Below are 12695 nucleotides of genomic sequence, written 5' to 3'. Positions count from 1 at the left end.
TTAGATTCTGCTTTAACAAAACAAATGTTTTATTTTTAACATGAAACGGATTAAAAACGTATTATTCTAAGTTAGATATATAGACTACATTCGGCCAGTTTTGTTCCTGCATCTGTGGAGTTGAATTTTGTGGACAGAAGCTGGATTTGATTGGCAGTGAGGCATCCATACATGGGAGAGGTGATAAATATCTTTAATATAGCGCAATGGCAGCTAATTGAGGGGTTCTGTTAAGTCATGGGTTTTTAATCCAGTCATGGGGGACCTCAGTCAGTCCAGACTTTACCTGGCTGAGCCATGTTGAGCTTGAGCAGAACTAAAACCTGGTCTGGGTGAACGGTCCCCAAGAAGTGCATTGAAACCCTCCATTTAAGGTCACTTGGCCTGCATTCTTCTCTTAGTGCACTGAGCTGTCACACAAGGCTGTGTGATCAGCAGCTTAAGACACGAAGGCAGCACATGCTTGCCCTCACCCTACCAGGCACATGGCTATTGTGCAATACCCCACCAGTTGGAAAAGAACAGGCTAAGGCTCAACCTGGAACAAAATTTAGACAAATCATGACGTCACTCCCAGGAGAAGGAGAATTGTCTGAAGTCAAAATGAATGCAACTAATGAACTTGTGCTAGCTGTCAACCAGTATGCAGTATAGAGTACTAATGCTATTGGGAAACCAGCAAAGAAACCTGATGCAGATGATGTGCAAACTGGTCACTGAAAGCAGGGTGTCACTGGTGCATAGAATGGCCATGCGTATATCAGGATGCATTCGGGTTGAGGAGACGCTGCTTCTCGACCCTAGCTCTAGTGTGAAGTGAGCCCTGGTGTGTGAGTGAGGGCTTGTGGGAATGAGGCTGTGTTTTGACTTGCATTATTATTGTTACCTGTGTAGTCTCTCGCTGTCTTGTTAATCCAGTCTTGGTGTGTTCGTGCATGTCCTGCCGTATGTGTGTTAAGAGAACTTTACCTTCATAAATGTTGCCGGTATTGTGCCATATTTAGCCTTTTTCCACATACCTAGTTGGATTACTCAGTGTGTTGAAATCAGTGTTAGTACTTTAGATTAGCTTTGATGATATTAGGTTAGGCAGACAGGTATTGTGTGTGTGTGTGTGTGTGTGTGTGTGTGTGTGTGTGTATATATATATATGCATGCATGTACACACACGCATGCACGCACACACACAAAGAAACTAGTAACACATATTGAAACAGTACAGTGAAATTTGCTGGGTTTTTTTTGGGCTTATTGAAACATGGTTTCCCTGCGTCCTGACCCCAACCTCTCCTACCAACTACCTGTGCACTTCTCCTGAAACAACATTCACAGTGTGGGAGCGGGGTCTTTAAAATTTGGCACGAGCGTTATCTGGACCGAGTTAGTGGTCCACTCCAGTGAGCAGCGCGGGATTTGGCTGGCCTGCTTCAGACACACAAAGCCAAGGGCCTGTTTGGGATTCTCTCCTACTTGTTTGCCGCTGCCATACCGTGCCTCCACTCGCTGTGCTTGGGGAGGGTTTTAATTGGCCTTGTGAGTGTTCCTGTGAGCTGGCTTGCCCTTGTATGCTTGGACAGTGATCGCTGTGCGCTTAGCAACTACTCAATGGCCAATAGCTAAACGGCTCGCAACCAGAAAAGCTCGACGAAAAGGATCAAATGAACTGTAAAAAAAAAAAAAAGTCTACCGACATTACTCATTAAGTTAAAAAAACACTAAATGCAGTTCATTCAGACACCACACAGACTGGCCTATATTTGAGAGTTTTCAGTGAGGTGCATATGGTACCCAGTAAAGTGCAAAAGGCTTAGCCATTTAGAACTTGTGTGCCACCTCTGTAAAGCTTGCCAGCATGTGGAGTGGATAACATTGTGTGTGTGTGTCTATGTATGAGTGTGTCAGGCTGGTTGTTCGTGATGGCACGGGATGGGCGTTGGGGTGTGTGTGGGTGGGTGCGTGTGTGCGTGCGTGTGTGCGTGTGTGTGTGTGTGTGTGTGTGGTGGGGGGGCGGGCTGTTCGTGATGGCACGTGTTGGGAGCTGGGGACTTTGCTAGTGGAGAGTGTGGAGACAGCCCCAGGGCTTGCTGAGTGAAATGAGGGAGGGAGCTTGTCTGTTTATCTCTATCTCTTTATACTACACTGCCTGTCATCATTTTTCTACTGAACAAAACAAGGGTGTGTGTGTGTGTGTGTGTGGCAAAAGTTAGGACAGATCCCATGGAAAGTTGTAGTATCAACACAGCAATGTTTTTTCTACAACTATGCACCACATCATAGAGCCCCATATTTACCTGCATGCAAGTACTCAAATGTAAACAGTCCACCCTGGTCTGGATTCTTTATAGAGCAGGTCCTCTGAAAGAGAAAGTGGGCATTTGCTTAAGAGGAAAAAGACCTTTGTAAAACTGCTCTCAGAACCCAGGCTGTTAGGCTTTCTAGCCTACAGGCTGTGTTTGTCTAAAACCAGCTTTAGGACTGATGGAGTAATTAGGATGAATCTGTGTCTTGCAGTATTATCAAAACATTGCAAAGTTCCTTTCTTCTTAGGTTTCATAGTGGAGTGATGCACTATGGATCTGCAGCAGCTCTGAAGGCTACACGTTGATAGACTGGTTGGCTCCTTCTAGTGCTTGACACCAACAGTGCTACTCTGTACTGAAGACCCTCAATTGTCTGTCAGATTAGTGACTCGTCCAGATGGCTGCTAGATTATGGAAATGGGCTGGGGGGTAGAACGATGGAGGAGGATTTGATATAAGGGTCCCCCTCCCCCCTGATTTTAACTGCTTGCGACCTTTCACATACTCTCTTATTAGTGGACGGTTAACCTGCTGTGTGACACTCAGCCAAATGTAATATGGAGAATCTGAAAGGGTCATCGAAGGGAAGGCATGAACACTAAACTGCTCGTACTTCTCCTGGTTCATAGGCAACTGAATGTGGTGCTGTGTCATTGTGGGCACAGGCAATGGCCCAGTTAGTGTTGGTAAGCAGTTGTTGGCTAGGGTGCTTAAATTGCTGGCTGCTTTGCCCAGTCTGTAGTCTGAGATCACTGTATTCACTCAGTCTCTGGCATTCACGTGTCAGACTCCACAATCCCTTAGCCATAACCCCGCCTCTGCCATAACGCCATCCCTGAATCTCTAAGTGGAACATGTGCGTAAGTGGGACATTGCAAATCTCTGAATTTCTCTGTGTGTGTGTGTGTGTGTGTGTGTGTGTGTGTGTGTGTGTGTGTAAGTGGGACATGGTGGCAGTGATGGACTCATGGGAGCTGGACTCTTTTTGCTTATCAGGGGAAACTGCTGCATGCTACACACACACACACACACACGCCACGCTCATCTGTTGACCCACCCATTGACTGTCTGCCATACACTGCTCTGTCCTCTGTGTTCAACACATTTTGCCTTACATTATTTCTCTGGACTGCCTCACCCTCATTGGTTTGCTCAGTATTTGACTGGAAAATAAGCAGAGGCGGGGGGTGGAGGGAGCCTGATCCGGGGAGGGAGCCTGACTCATGCATTGCAACATCAGGCAGTGAGTGTGGCCCATCTGCTGTCCTGCCCGCTGAACACCGTTCTGGCCCAGACCTAAACATGTCTACCTCTCAGATGCTGCCCTCCGCTCCAGTTCGCTGTGACAAGTGTCTATAAAAAGCCGGTGGGCCTAAGGCACTCCACGAGCTGTGTTAGGACAGAAGGCGAATGTCTGCTAGAAGTGTGAGGTTGGCTCACACAGAGGTGTTTCCCTGTGCTTAGCAAGTGTATTAGCATGTTGGAGACTGTGTTTCAGGCCTTCTGTTATGGCATGGTTGGGAGGACATCACAGCTGTGCGCAGCTGACTAGCTCTCTGCTCCAGTTTATATGTATTTCAGCTGAATTCTCTAAAATGATCTTTCTAAAGTTGTTACTAATGCTAGATGGGAGCTCTTGATGGAGTGTGTGTGTGTGTGTGTGTGTGTGTGTGTGGCTGAAGGAATGTTCTCATGGTTTTGTATTGAGCTCAGTCAGGTCTTGGTTGTCATCAGTTTACTGATCCTGACATTTTAATCAGAGAAAAGCGTATACACACACACACACACACAAAGAGGAGAAGAGAGAAGATTTCAGATTCAGGACTGTTCTATGGTGAGCCTTTGCCAGGAACAATAGTGTCCACTACCATGAATGGAGCCATTCAGAGAAGGGCACACATGCACGCCCACGCACTCACACACACTCACACTACACTTGCATAGCCAGGCACATTCAGTTACAAATGTACTGTTTTTACTGTTTCATTTTCTCAGACAGAGAAACACACTTACACAAGCTGATCACCCACACTTAAACAGTTAACTAATACACATGCACACACAGTGCATGCAAAACACCCATACAGATAGGCAGAGTGTCATGCGCCCTCTGTTCACTGCACGTCCCCTCTGGTGCTCGGACTTTGCTACTGAAAAGTGCTCCAGTCGGATCTGAACTCCTTGGCATGTGTCTGGTCATCTCATTATGCGTGCTTCCCACAGGCCCTCTCTGGCTCCCCTTCTTGCATGGTTTATGATGCCGCAGTAACAGATGTTGATCATGCTGCTTTATACTGATATGTCATGACATTTTTATATTATATATATTTATTTATTTATATATATATATATATATATATATATATATATATATATATAAAATAATGTCATGACATATGTGTGTCAAAGTTCTCCAACTCTATCAGCTTTGCCAAAGATTAGTCGCTTTCTTCTAGCTGGACAATCATGCTAACTTTACATACACATTTCTGTTCAGAACTAACCAGCTTTCAGTCACCATTTTGTCCTCTGTTATGTCTTTGTCCTGCTGTTACTTTACTCAGGCACTTGTTCCAAACTCTCATTTTTGTAGCTTTAATATCATCTCACGATCGTGTGCTTGTTGTTGTTGTTTTTGAGAGGTCAGCATTTTTTTGGTTTTTGTCTTTGTCCGGTGATGTCTCTGATCCATCTGATGACCTCTGTGCCTGTCCTGGCTCCAGTGATGTCATCTCCCATGGACCATCAGGAGAATTGGGTGGGAGAATGAACGCAAGAAGATAAAAATCTGCTGTGTCTCACTGGCCCCCCACGCCCCCTGCTCTGTCACCGCCCCCGTTTCCCGGAGCCTCATTCCATTCTGGAAGTTACATTAGGAATTATTAGCATCAGAATGAGCAGCCTCGCTCTCTCGCCCCATATCCTTCTCACTCTCTTTTTTTTTTTAACTTTTTTTTTTTATCTCCCAGTCTCTTTCTGACTGCTGCTGTGTGTTCTTTGCATCGCTAGCTTTTATAGCTTTATACCTTGGTGTGAATGTGCATACCATGAGGGGTTTTTTTTGGGGGGGAGGAGGGACACTGTTCTTGGTATGGGTTCTGGAAGTTAGAGACTTCAGCAATTGTCTCAGTAACAGGATTACACCCCAGCATTGCTGATCCGTACGCCATGACAATGGCATTAGTACAAATTTTGTGCACCTAGACAGTAACTGGATTAGAAACTCCAACTGGAATGGAGGATTAATGCTAAATTTACATCACCTGCATTTGGCCTTTCTTATCACAAAACACTGAAGTTGACCAACTTTGCTATATACTAACATCAAGCCATTTCTGAGTCCCTTAGCCTACTTAATAAATAGCTCTCCATGTGAATAACACGACTTGCAAAATAGTTACAGAAATTGATTTTTCATTCTTGGTTTACTCTGTGGCAGTATGCCAGATGTCTAGCTCAGTCCAGGCAGAGTCAGGCCTCTCATACCAACTTCCTCTACTGGGAGGACGTACGACACAGAAGTAGTTAAGTCTATGCAAATTTCAGAACCCTGAGCAAGATTGTGCTGTGATGTGACTTGAGCGAGATTCCTAGTACAGCATAACTCATTTTAAGATGATTTCAGGTATTTCCAAGTTGTACATTTTTTGATTTTTAAAACAGCAGCAACACCCACAACAGATCTATATCAATTAATCAAACAAAGTGCCCCTTCCAAAAATATTTCCGTTACTCGCTGTTTTAGAAGGCCCGTCTTAGTTCCTTTGGAGTTTCTTGGTTCCTGTAGAATTCTGAACGTGTTCAGTACTGTAGGTAATGGTGACCGTCATTTCTGGATTGTGCTAACGATATTCACACTTTCCTTGAGCTCTCTCGGCAGGTGGTGATTAATTTGATGAATCATGCAAAAATGAGTGAAAAGCAGGTAGCTCGTTGCTTCACCAGGCTGGGTACAGGTGCTCGCCTCTGAAGGGAAGCCTGTATCATGACCTGGTGTGCATTTAGTAGACATGGAAGGACCAGGTGGAGCACTGGAATGCTGTAGAAGAAAAATCACTGACAGAGAAGATGATGGAAACCCTGTGTATCTCTGAAAAGATGATGGAGGTGAAAGCTGACACAAGTATCACTAAATGTATAATGCAGTATCGCCAGTATTGCCACAGTTTACATCAGCATCACAGATTCTTTCATTATCTTTCATGTAGTTTCATGATGATAAACAATACAGTCTGAGTCAAACTCAGCAGAACATTAAAAAAGGATTTACTAAAAAAGCATGTCAGAATTGGCACTAAGGTGGTGCCACAAGCAAAGTGGTGTGTCCGTGTAATTAAAAGTTTTATGGAAGGAAAATAAAATCTCTTGTAAGTTATAGAAACGAGCCAGTCAGTCATGTTCACAAATTTCACCTGTCCCAAAGCCTAAATGTCCACTGCAGCTGACCGATATAAGCAGTGCCTTACTTGCTTAAGTAACCTGGTTTGCAGACTGAACCACTGTTTTCAGCTATACTCGAAGATTACGAAACTCCGAGTTTTTTCATGTGCTGTCATTACCATGTCCTCATCGTTTGTAGTACTTCTGTGGCTGGGTAGACTTCCCAGGAATGAGTGGGTGAATGGCCGTGGTTGTCATAAGCTCCGTGGTGTCTTGCTGCTGCTGGGTGAGCACTGACCTTCCAGGGATGTCCGCGTGATGGGAGGTGGAACAGAAGGTTGGGGCGGAGGGCTGGACCGTAGGCACCACACATCTGCGGACATAGAACGCCTCGCTAACTGCTTCCCTGTGCTTGCCTCTGTGTGCGTGAGCTGCCAGCACCTGCTGATTTCACTTGCATGAATAGAACTCTGATCCCCTTTCATTAATCTTGTCATTCTTCCATTCCCCCTCTCTCCATCTCTTTCCCTTTTCTTCCTTTCTTTCTCTCTATACAAGTGGCCTTTCATACTTTTCTTGTAGAATCCGTCATTTTCTTCAAGTGTCCTGTAGCTGAAGATTAGTTGCCAGCTATGCAAACACTGATGGATCCAAGCTCTCCTGCATGCAGCACTCTCAGATGCCATCCCTCCGGAAAAAACGGATCAGAAACCACATGCCATCTTGCAGTTCGAAACACTTTACGTGTTAAGTCAGAAGGCGGGCAGGATGACACACAACCTGAGATGCTGTGTGCCAGATGTCGAGATGGTTAGATAATGCTGTCTGTGTTCTCCGGCATGGACTTTAAAACTGTTTTGCTTCAGTGTAGTCCTCCTATATGTTTGACTTTGAAGTGAAGTGTTTAAACATGATGGAGATGGTATCACGGCTACGTATGCTTCTTCTTAAAGAACTCCTTAAAGCGATACAGTCAGTATTTTAGTGTAACAGCAGCTTTGTGTCACCTCCACCAAGGTTTGTGAAACACAAGTGTGTGTGTGTGCATTTGAGAGACTGAGCAAAACCTGGCCATACTAGACCCGGCCTTGTTGGGACGATATCCAATGGCAGGGTCTCTGACTGGGATACCCTTGGAAGTCAGCCTGGAAGAGTGAGGGGCTTCCTGGTTGCCTTGATGGGGCCAGAACAAGGGGAGGAGGCACCACTGACCTGGCCACCAGGAAGGTCTGGAGAGACCCCTGGGAAACTGTCACTGAGACACTGGGCATTGTGAGCTCCCAGACAGAGGCTGCAATATGAGACAGAGGAAGAATTAGCCTTGAAAAAAGCGCTCGCTGACCTGTCGTGTTTCAAGCTTGGCTGGTCATCATCTGCAAAATTACTGCGCTCTGTCTACGTGAGATATTTCAGTGGAATCTCAGAAATTTTTATTAGGAAGATTAGAACACTGAGCACATTTTTTTAAATGGCTCGTAAGTCAGTCACTGAAAAAGGCCCGCCCACTATGCCAGCTCTCCTCCGCCCATGATGGAACAGTGTGATGGCATGATGAGTGTGCTGGCAGGAGTACAGCTGTGGGCATTCTCACGTGTGAAGTGTCTGTTCTCACAGCTTGGCTGCACTTAACCTGGGCGGTTTCTGCTTTGAAGTAGCTTTTCCTGTGGACTCCTTTACAGGCTTCCTGAAAGCAGAGGGTGTTGAATGCACGGAATCCCACTGAGCTACAGATGAGCTTGCCAGAATTTTAGGTTTTGACGTAAACCCAGGAAGCTCAGTTTTTCTATATGATTACCTGTAGGTTGTCAGTTGAGCTTTTATGCAGTGATTGACATGTAATTTTGAGGGCAGATCTCTAAACTGGGGCAGGATTATTGAGGGAACTCTTGTCCAATCATACTGACAGGATTTATGTCTTGGCATTATGGGACTATACCATCGTAAATGCATAGCTCCTAGGTGATGAAGCCTGTAGCAGGCCCAAAGCTCTTCTGGAGTTTATCACATGGTATTTTCATCATCAGAATTGAATCAGCAAATGGTGGATACACACTTGCATTCTGGTAATGAGGGACCGTGTTGGATTCCACTGTAGGAATGTGGCAATGTTTTGAGGTCTAACAGGTGGGGTCGGTTGGAGGCCACGCAGGGTCAGCGTGTCTCCTGGCCATCTCTGCCCTCAGGAATGTGTTAGGACAGAGGGCTGAGGTCTTCCAGAGATGTTCCGAAAAAGGCAAGCCACATCTACGTGTCTGCTGTGTGTGTGTGTGGCTTATGGTTGAATAAAGCACAGTTGCCAGCTGAGGTCATTACAGCCAGATACGTACATACACGTCAAGTGTTGGCGCATGAGGAAGGCAGGTTGAGACGTACAGCCTGTGATTTTTGCTCCTCTGCAAATGACTTACAGGTATCTCAGAATTGTCGGAGAAGGCCAGGTTTCCAAACTTGTTTACCAGAGACATGTGCCCATTAACAGGATGATCACAGCCAGACTGATCCAAGCGCCATCATTAAGCCACTCTTATTTCAACGTGTTATTGATCAAATTATCGATATTCTGCTTTATAGTGTACACAGAATGTGATTAGTGATTGAACTGCTAGCCTGTGATGTTTCCACTGGGGACAAAGGTGACACACACACACACACACACACACACACACAATAATGCTAGCCAAGTTAGTGCTGCATGTTGCATAGTATGGCGTAAAGTGGGAAGCCTCCCAATGCTTTTGCTGAAGCTGTCCTGTCACACATCTTCTCTCATCATCACCATTATGTAAAAATAAGTTCCTCTTGGTACCTGAATGTTTGAATTCCACAGCCATTCCTACAGCCATTTTGGCTCTGTCAAATCTCATTTTGTATACATTCTAATAACTTAGCAGACACAGTTTAGAGAACAGGAGGATAAGTAACAGGTCTCCAATCTGACTTTGACAGGAAACTGCCTTGTTTTAATTTGTGTGTGTTTTTTTTTTAAAGTCTCTCTGTGTGTGTGTGTGTGGGGGGGGGGGGATGGCTGAGGCCTTTCCTGACTGTGCTCTGATAAGTGCCTCCAATTAGACACACACAACTTCCTGTGGTGGGTGTAGACGTGTTTGCTGCCACACAGACACGCACACGGTGTTCATCCCAATTTTTTTCAAAGTTCACTTTGACACATTTTCTTTCAGTTAGATTTTGTTAGTGGTTTAACGTGGGCATACATCACCCTAGGCCCTTACATCACTCTACAGCCCGTTACACATCTGGTTTCTCTCCTCTTCTCCTCTTTCTCTCTTCTACACACATGACCGTCTGTACTGGGAAAGGGCTGATAGCTGATGTAGCTTAGCAGACACACAAAATCTACTGCCCTGACCTCTAATGCCTAGCAGTGATCAGTCATCTGGTAGCCTGCTGTTTGTCTGTCTTACAACCTGGTGGGTTAGTGGGGGAATATTTACAGTAATGGCAACCCCTAGAAATCAACACATCTGTTAACCTGGATCCAAGTGACTTTCCAACCACCAATCATTGTAGATTGACACTATGCTGTGCAAATCCTTGCTTGCTTACATAAGGTAGAAAGCTCAAAGAACTTAGAAATTATGTACCATGTACATGCAGACACTGTGCCTGCAACTCCCACACCTTGTCACAGACATGTTTTAAGGGTTTCTCTGTTTCATGGCACAAAAGTGTGAGTTGTTTTTTGTATGAGAGGGGGAGTATGCATTCTGCTTCTCATACCTGTTGGGTAGACAGCGCCTCATGCGCTGAGCCTGCTCTCACCAATGCACCAACCCCAACAGCAGTTTTAGTCTTGTGAGGTTTTGGGGTTCGGCTGCCTGACCACACGTAGGACAAATGGGTAGGCATGGTGCAGCCACGTGTCAATGGTAAAAGATCCGATACGAGTGCAAGAAAGTGGTATTAAAAAGAGTGGTCTGAAAGACATTTGTGTATTGATTATGATCTATCAGGTGGAAATGTGAGGGAACTCAGGAAGTTCTTTAGTGTCCTTACTTGGCTCATAAAATGTATGAATTTCATGACACATGGGCTAAAATAAAGGGACCACAGATCTTTCAATTTATTATCCTATTAACCTTTCTCATTCAGTTTGAGCTGAGTTTAGTGAAAAGGTGCTGCTATTACATTGCCAATGCTAATACCTTTAAAAAGGTTTTTTTAAATTTTTGGAACAGGCTTACCAAGTCTACAGTACTAGTCCAATGTCTTGTATAGGGGTTTGACCTCCTGACCTCCAAGCATGGCTGCCGTGTCTGTTCTCTGTGTTGGTCAGTAGGCGTGTTTTAATTTCCAAGGCCCATATCCCCTCTGCCATTTCTCTGCTGCCGCTGTGAATTATTCTCACCTGTGTGTGTGTGTATATGTGTGTGTGTGTATGTATGTATGTGTGTGTATATGTGTGTGTGTGTATGTATGTATGTGTGTGTGTATGTATGTGTGTGTGTATGTGTGTGTGTGTGTGTGTGTGTGTGTGTGTGTGTGTGTGTGTGTGTGTGTGAGAGAGAGAGAGAGAGAGAGAGAGAGAGGGAGTGAAAGGATGAAGTGGAAGCTGACAGAAGAGGGGCAAAAATACAGTAAAAAAAAAAAAAAAAAGTCAAGAATGTTATTCCAGTTCTTGTTCTATGGTCAAGTCTTGAGACTCCCAGCAGATGATTACAAAGCAAAACAAAATGGGATAAATGCACGAGGTCCAGATGAGTATAATCTCCGAATGTTGAAGTGCTTCACTGCTTCATTGCGCTACTCGTCAGTGCATTTTGCCTGTGCTAGTTAAATGATACCGGAAACTAAAAATGGTGTGTAATTAGGTTTGTGAGAACTGAACTTTGTTGAGATGTTTCTAATCATTTCATAACTTCTACTGTATTGTGAGACATAAATTAATTTCCCAAAAAATAGAGGACAATATTTTAAATAGTAAATTGGACTGCCATACTAGATAGATCAATAGACTACTCGAGTACTGCCTGTATTATTAGAATGGACACAGGAAACATGGCTGCATGTTCCAGGTACACCTACATGCTGTCCAGAGTATCCACTCATATGCAGGCACCCCCTACCCCCTACAGGCTATCTACAGTATCTACTCGTGTGCAAGCACCTCCAAAACACTGTCAACCTAATCCTTGCACACAAGTGAATATTGTGTTCACAGCTATGTTGGGGGTTTCCACGTTAAAGGAAGCATGATGGACACTCTCTCAGGTGCTTATTTTTCCCCACAGAGGTGAAAGGTTAATGCACACTTGAGCTTGTGTTTGTGCCTAAGAGTGTGGATTATGAATGGGGTACTTCACAAGAACTTGGTGTTAAATGAGTAGAAAATGTACAAAAAAGTCTGTGTGTGTATGCTTGCTTATGTGTAGGTAATCTGAGAACTCTGTGGTAATCTATTTCTGCCTTGACAGCCCACCACAATGCCACTTCAAACACCCTTTTCACTTTAGGGTTTAAGAGAGACAGTCCTTTCCTAAGTTTGCGGTTAATGTCATGTTGCTATTTGGGGGTGTGAAACACATCAGGCAAACCGAGTGATTCTCCAAAAGGAACCCATAAGGTGCATTGTCATCTGGTGCTGAATAAACAGTGTTCTCTGGGCTGATCTGTGCATTGCAGTGAGACTGAGTAAGCTGTGAGTGTGAGTTTTTATGTAATGTGGGTGGTACCCACTGCATGGAGGGGTGTGTGTGTGTGTGTGTGTGTGTGTGTGTGTGTGTGTGTGTGTGTGTGTGTGTGTGTGTGTGTGTGTGTGTGTGTGTGTGTGTGTGGCTGGGTTTATATGAAGGGAGTAAAGCTCTTAAGATTTGCCATTTGTGGTTCAGTAATGTCTACGCTCTAGGTGGTTGCTTATAGGGTCATTCAGAGCATGTCACTGCGCTTCTGTGTGTTTGTGTGCACGCGCGCCTGTGCATGCTAACGCTGCAGAAGTAAGACAGCATCCCTGTACCGGTCTCTCCTGCTCTTGCCGCAGTGTGAGTCGGCGTGCTGGAG

The 12695-nt window shown here is 44.8% G+C and overlaps 1 protein-coding gene across 9 annotated transcripts in view; it reads left to right on the top strand.

The window, feature by feature from the left end:
- Positions 1-12695, top strand: part of limch1b (LIM and calponin homology domains 1b) — a 65188-nt gene that overhangs the window by 1879 nt on the left and 50614 nt on the right. The gene's annotated exons all lie outside the window — the stretch shown is intronic.

The sequence above is a fragment of the Electrophorus electricus genome, chromosome 12 (assembly GCF_013358815.1).
Source record: "Electrophorus electricus isolate fEleEle1 chromosome 12, fEleEle1.pri, whole genome shotgun sequence".
In the NCBI taxonomy this organism is placed as follows: domain Eukaryota; kingdom Metazoa; phylum Chordata; class Actinopteri; order Gymnotiformes; family Gymnotidae; genus Electrophorus; species Electrophorus electricus.
Note: the sequence above shows the minus strand (reverse complement) of the source record. Positions and strands in the feature narration are given on the sequence as shown.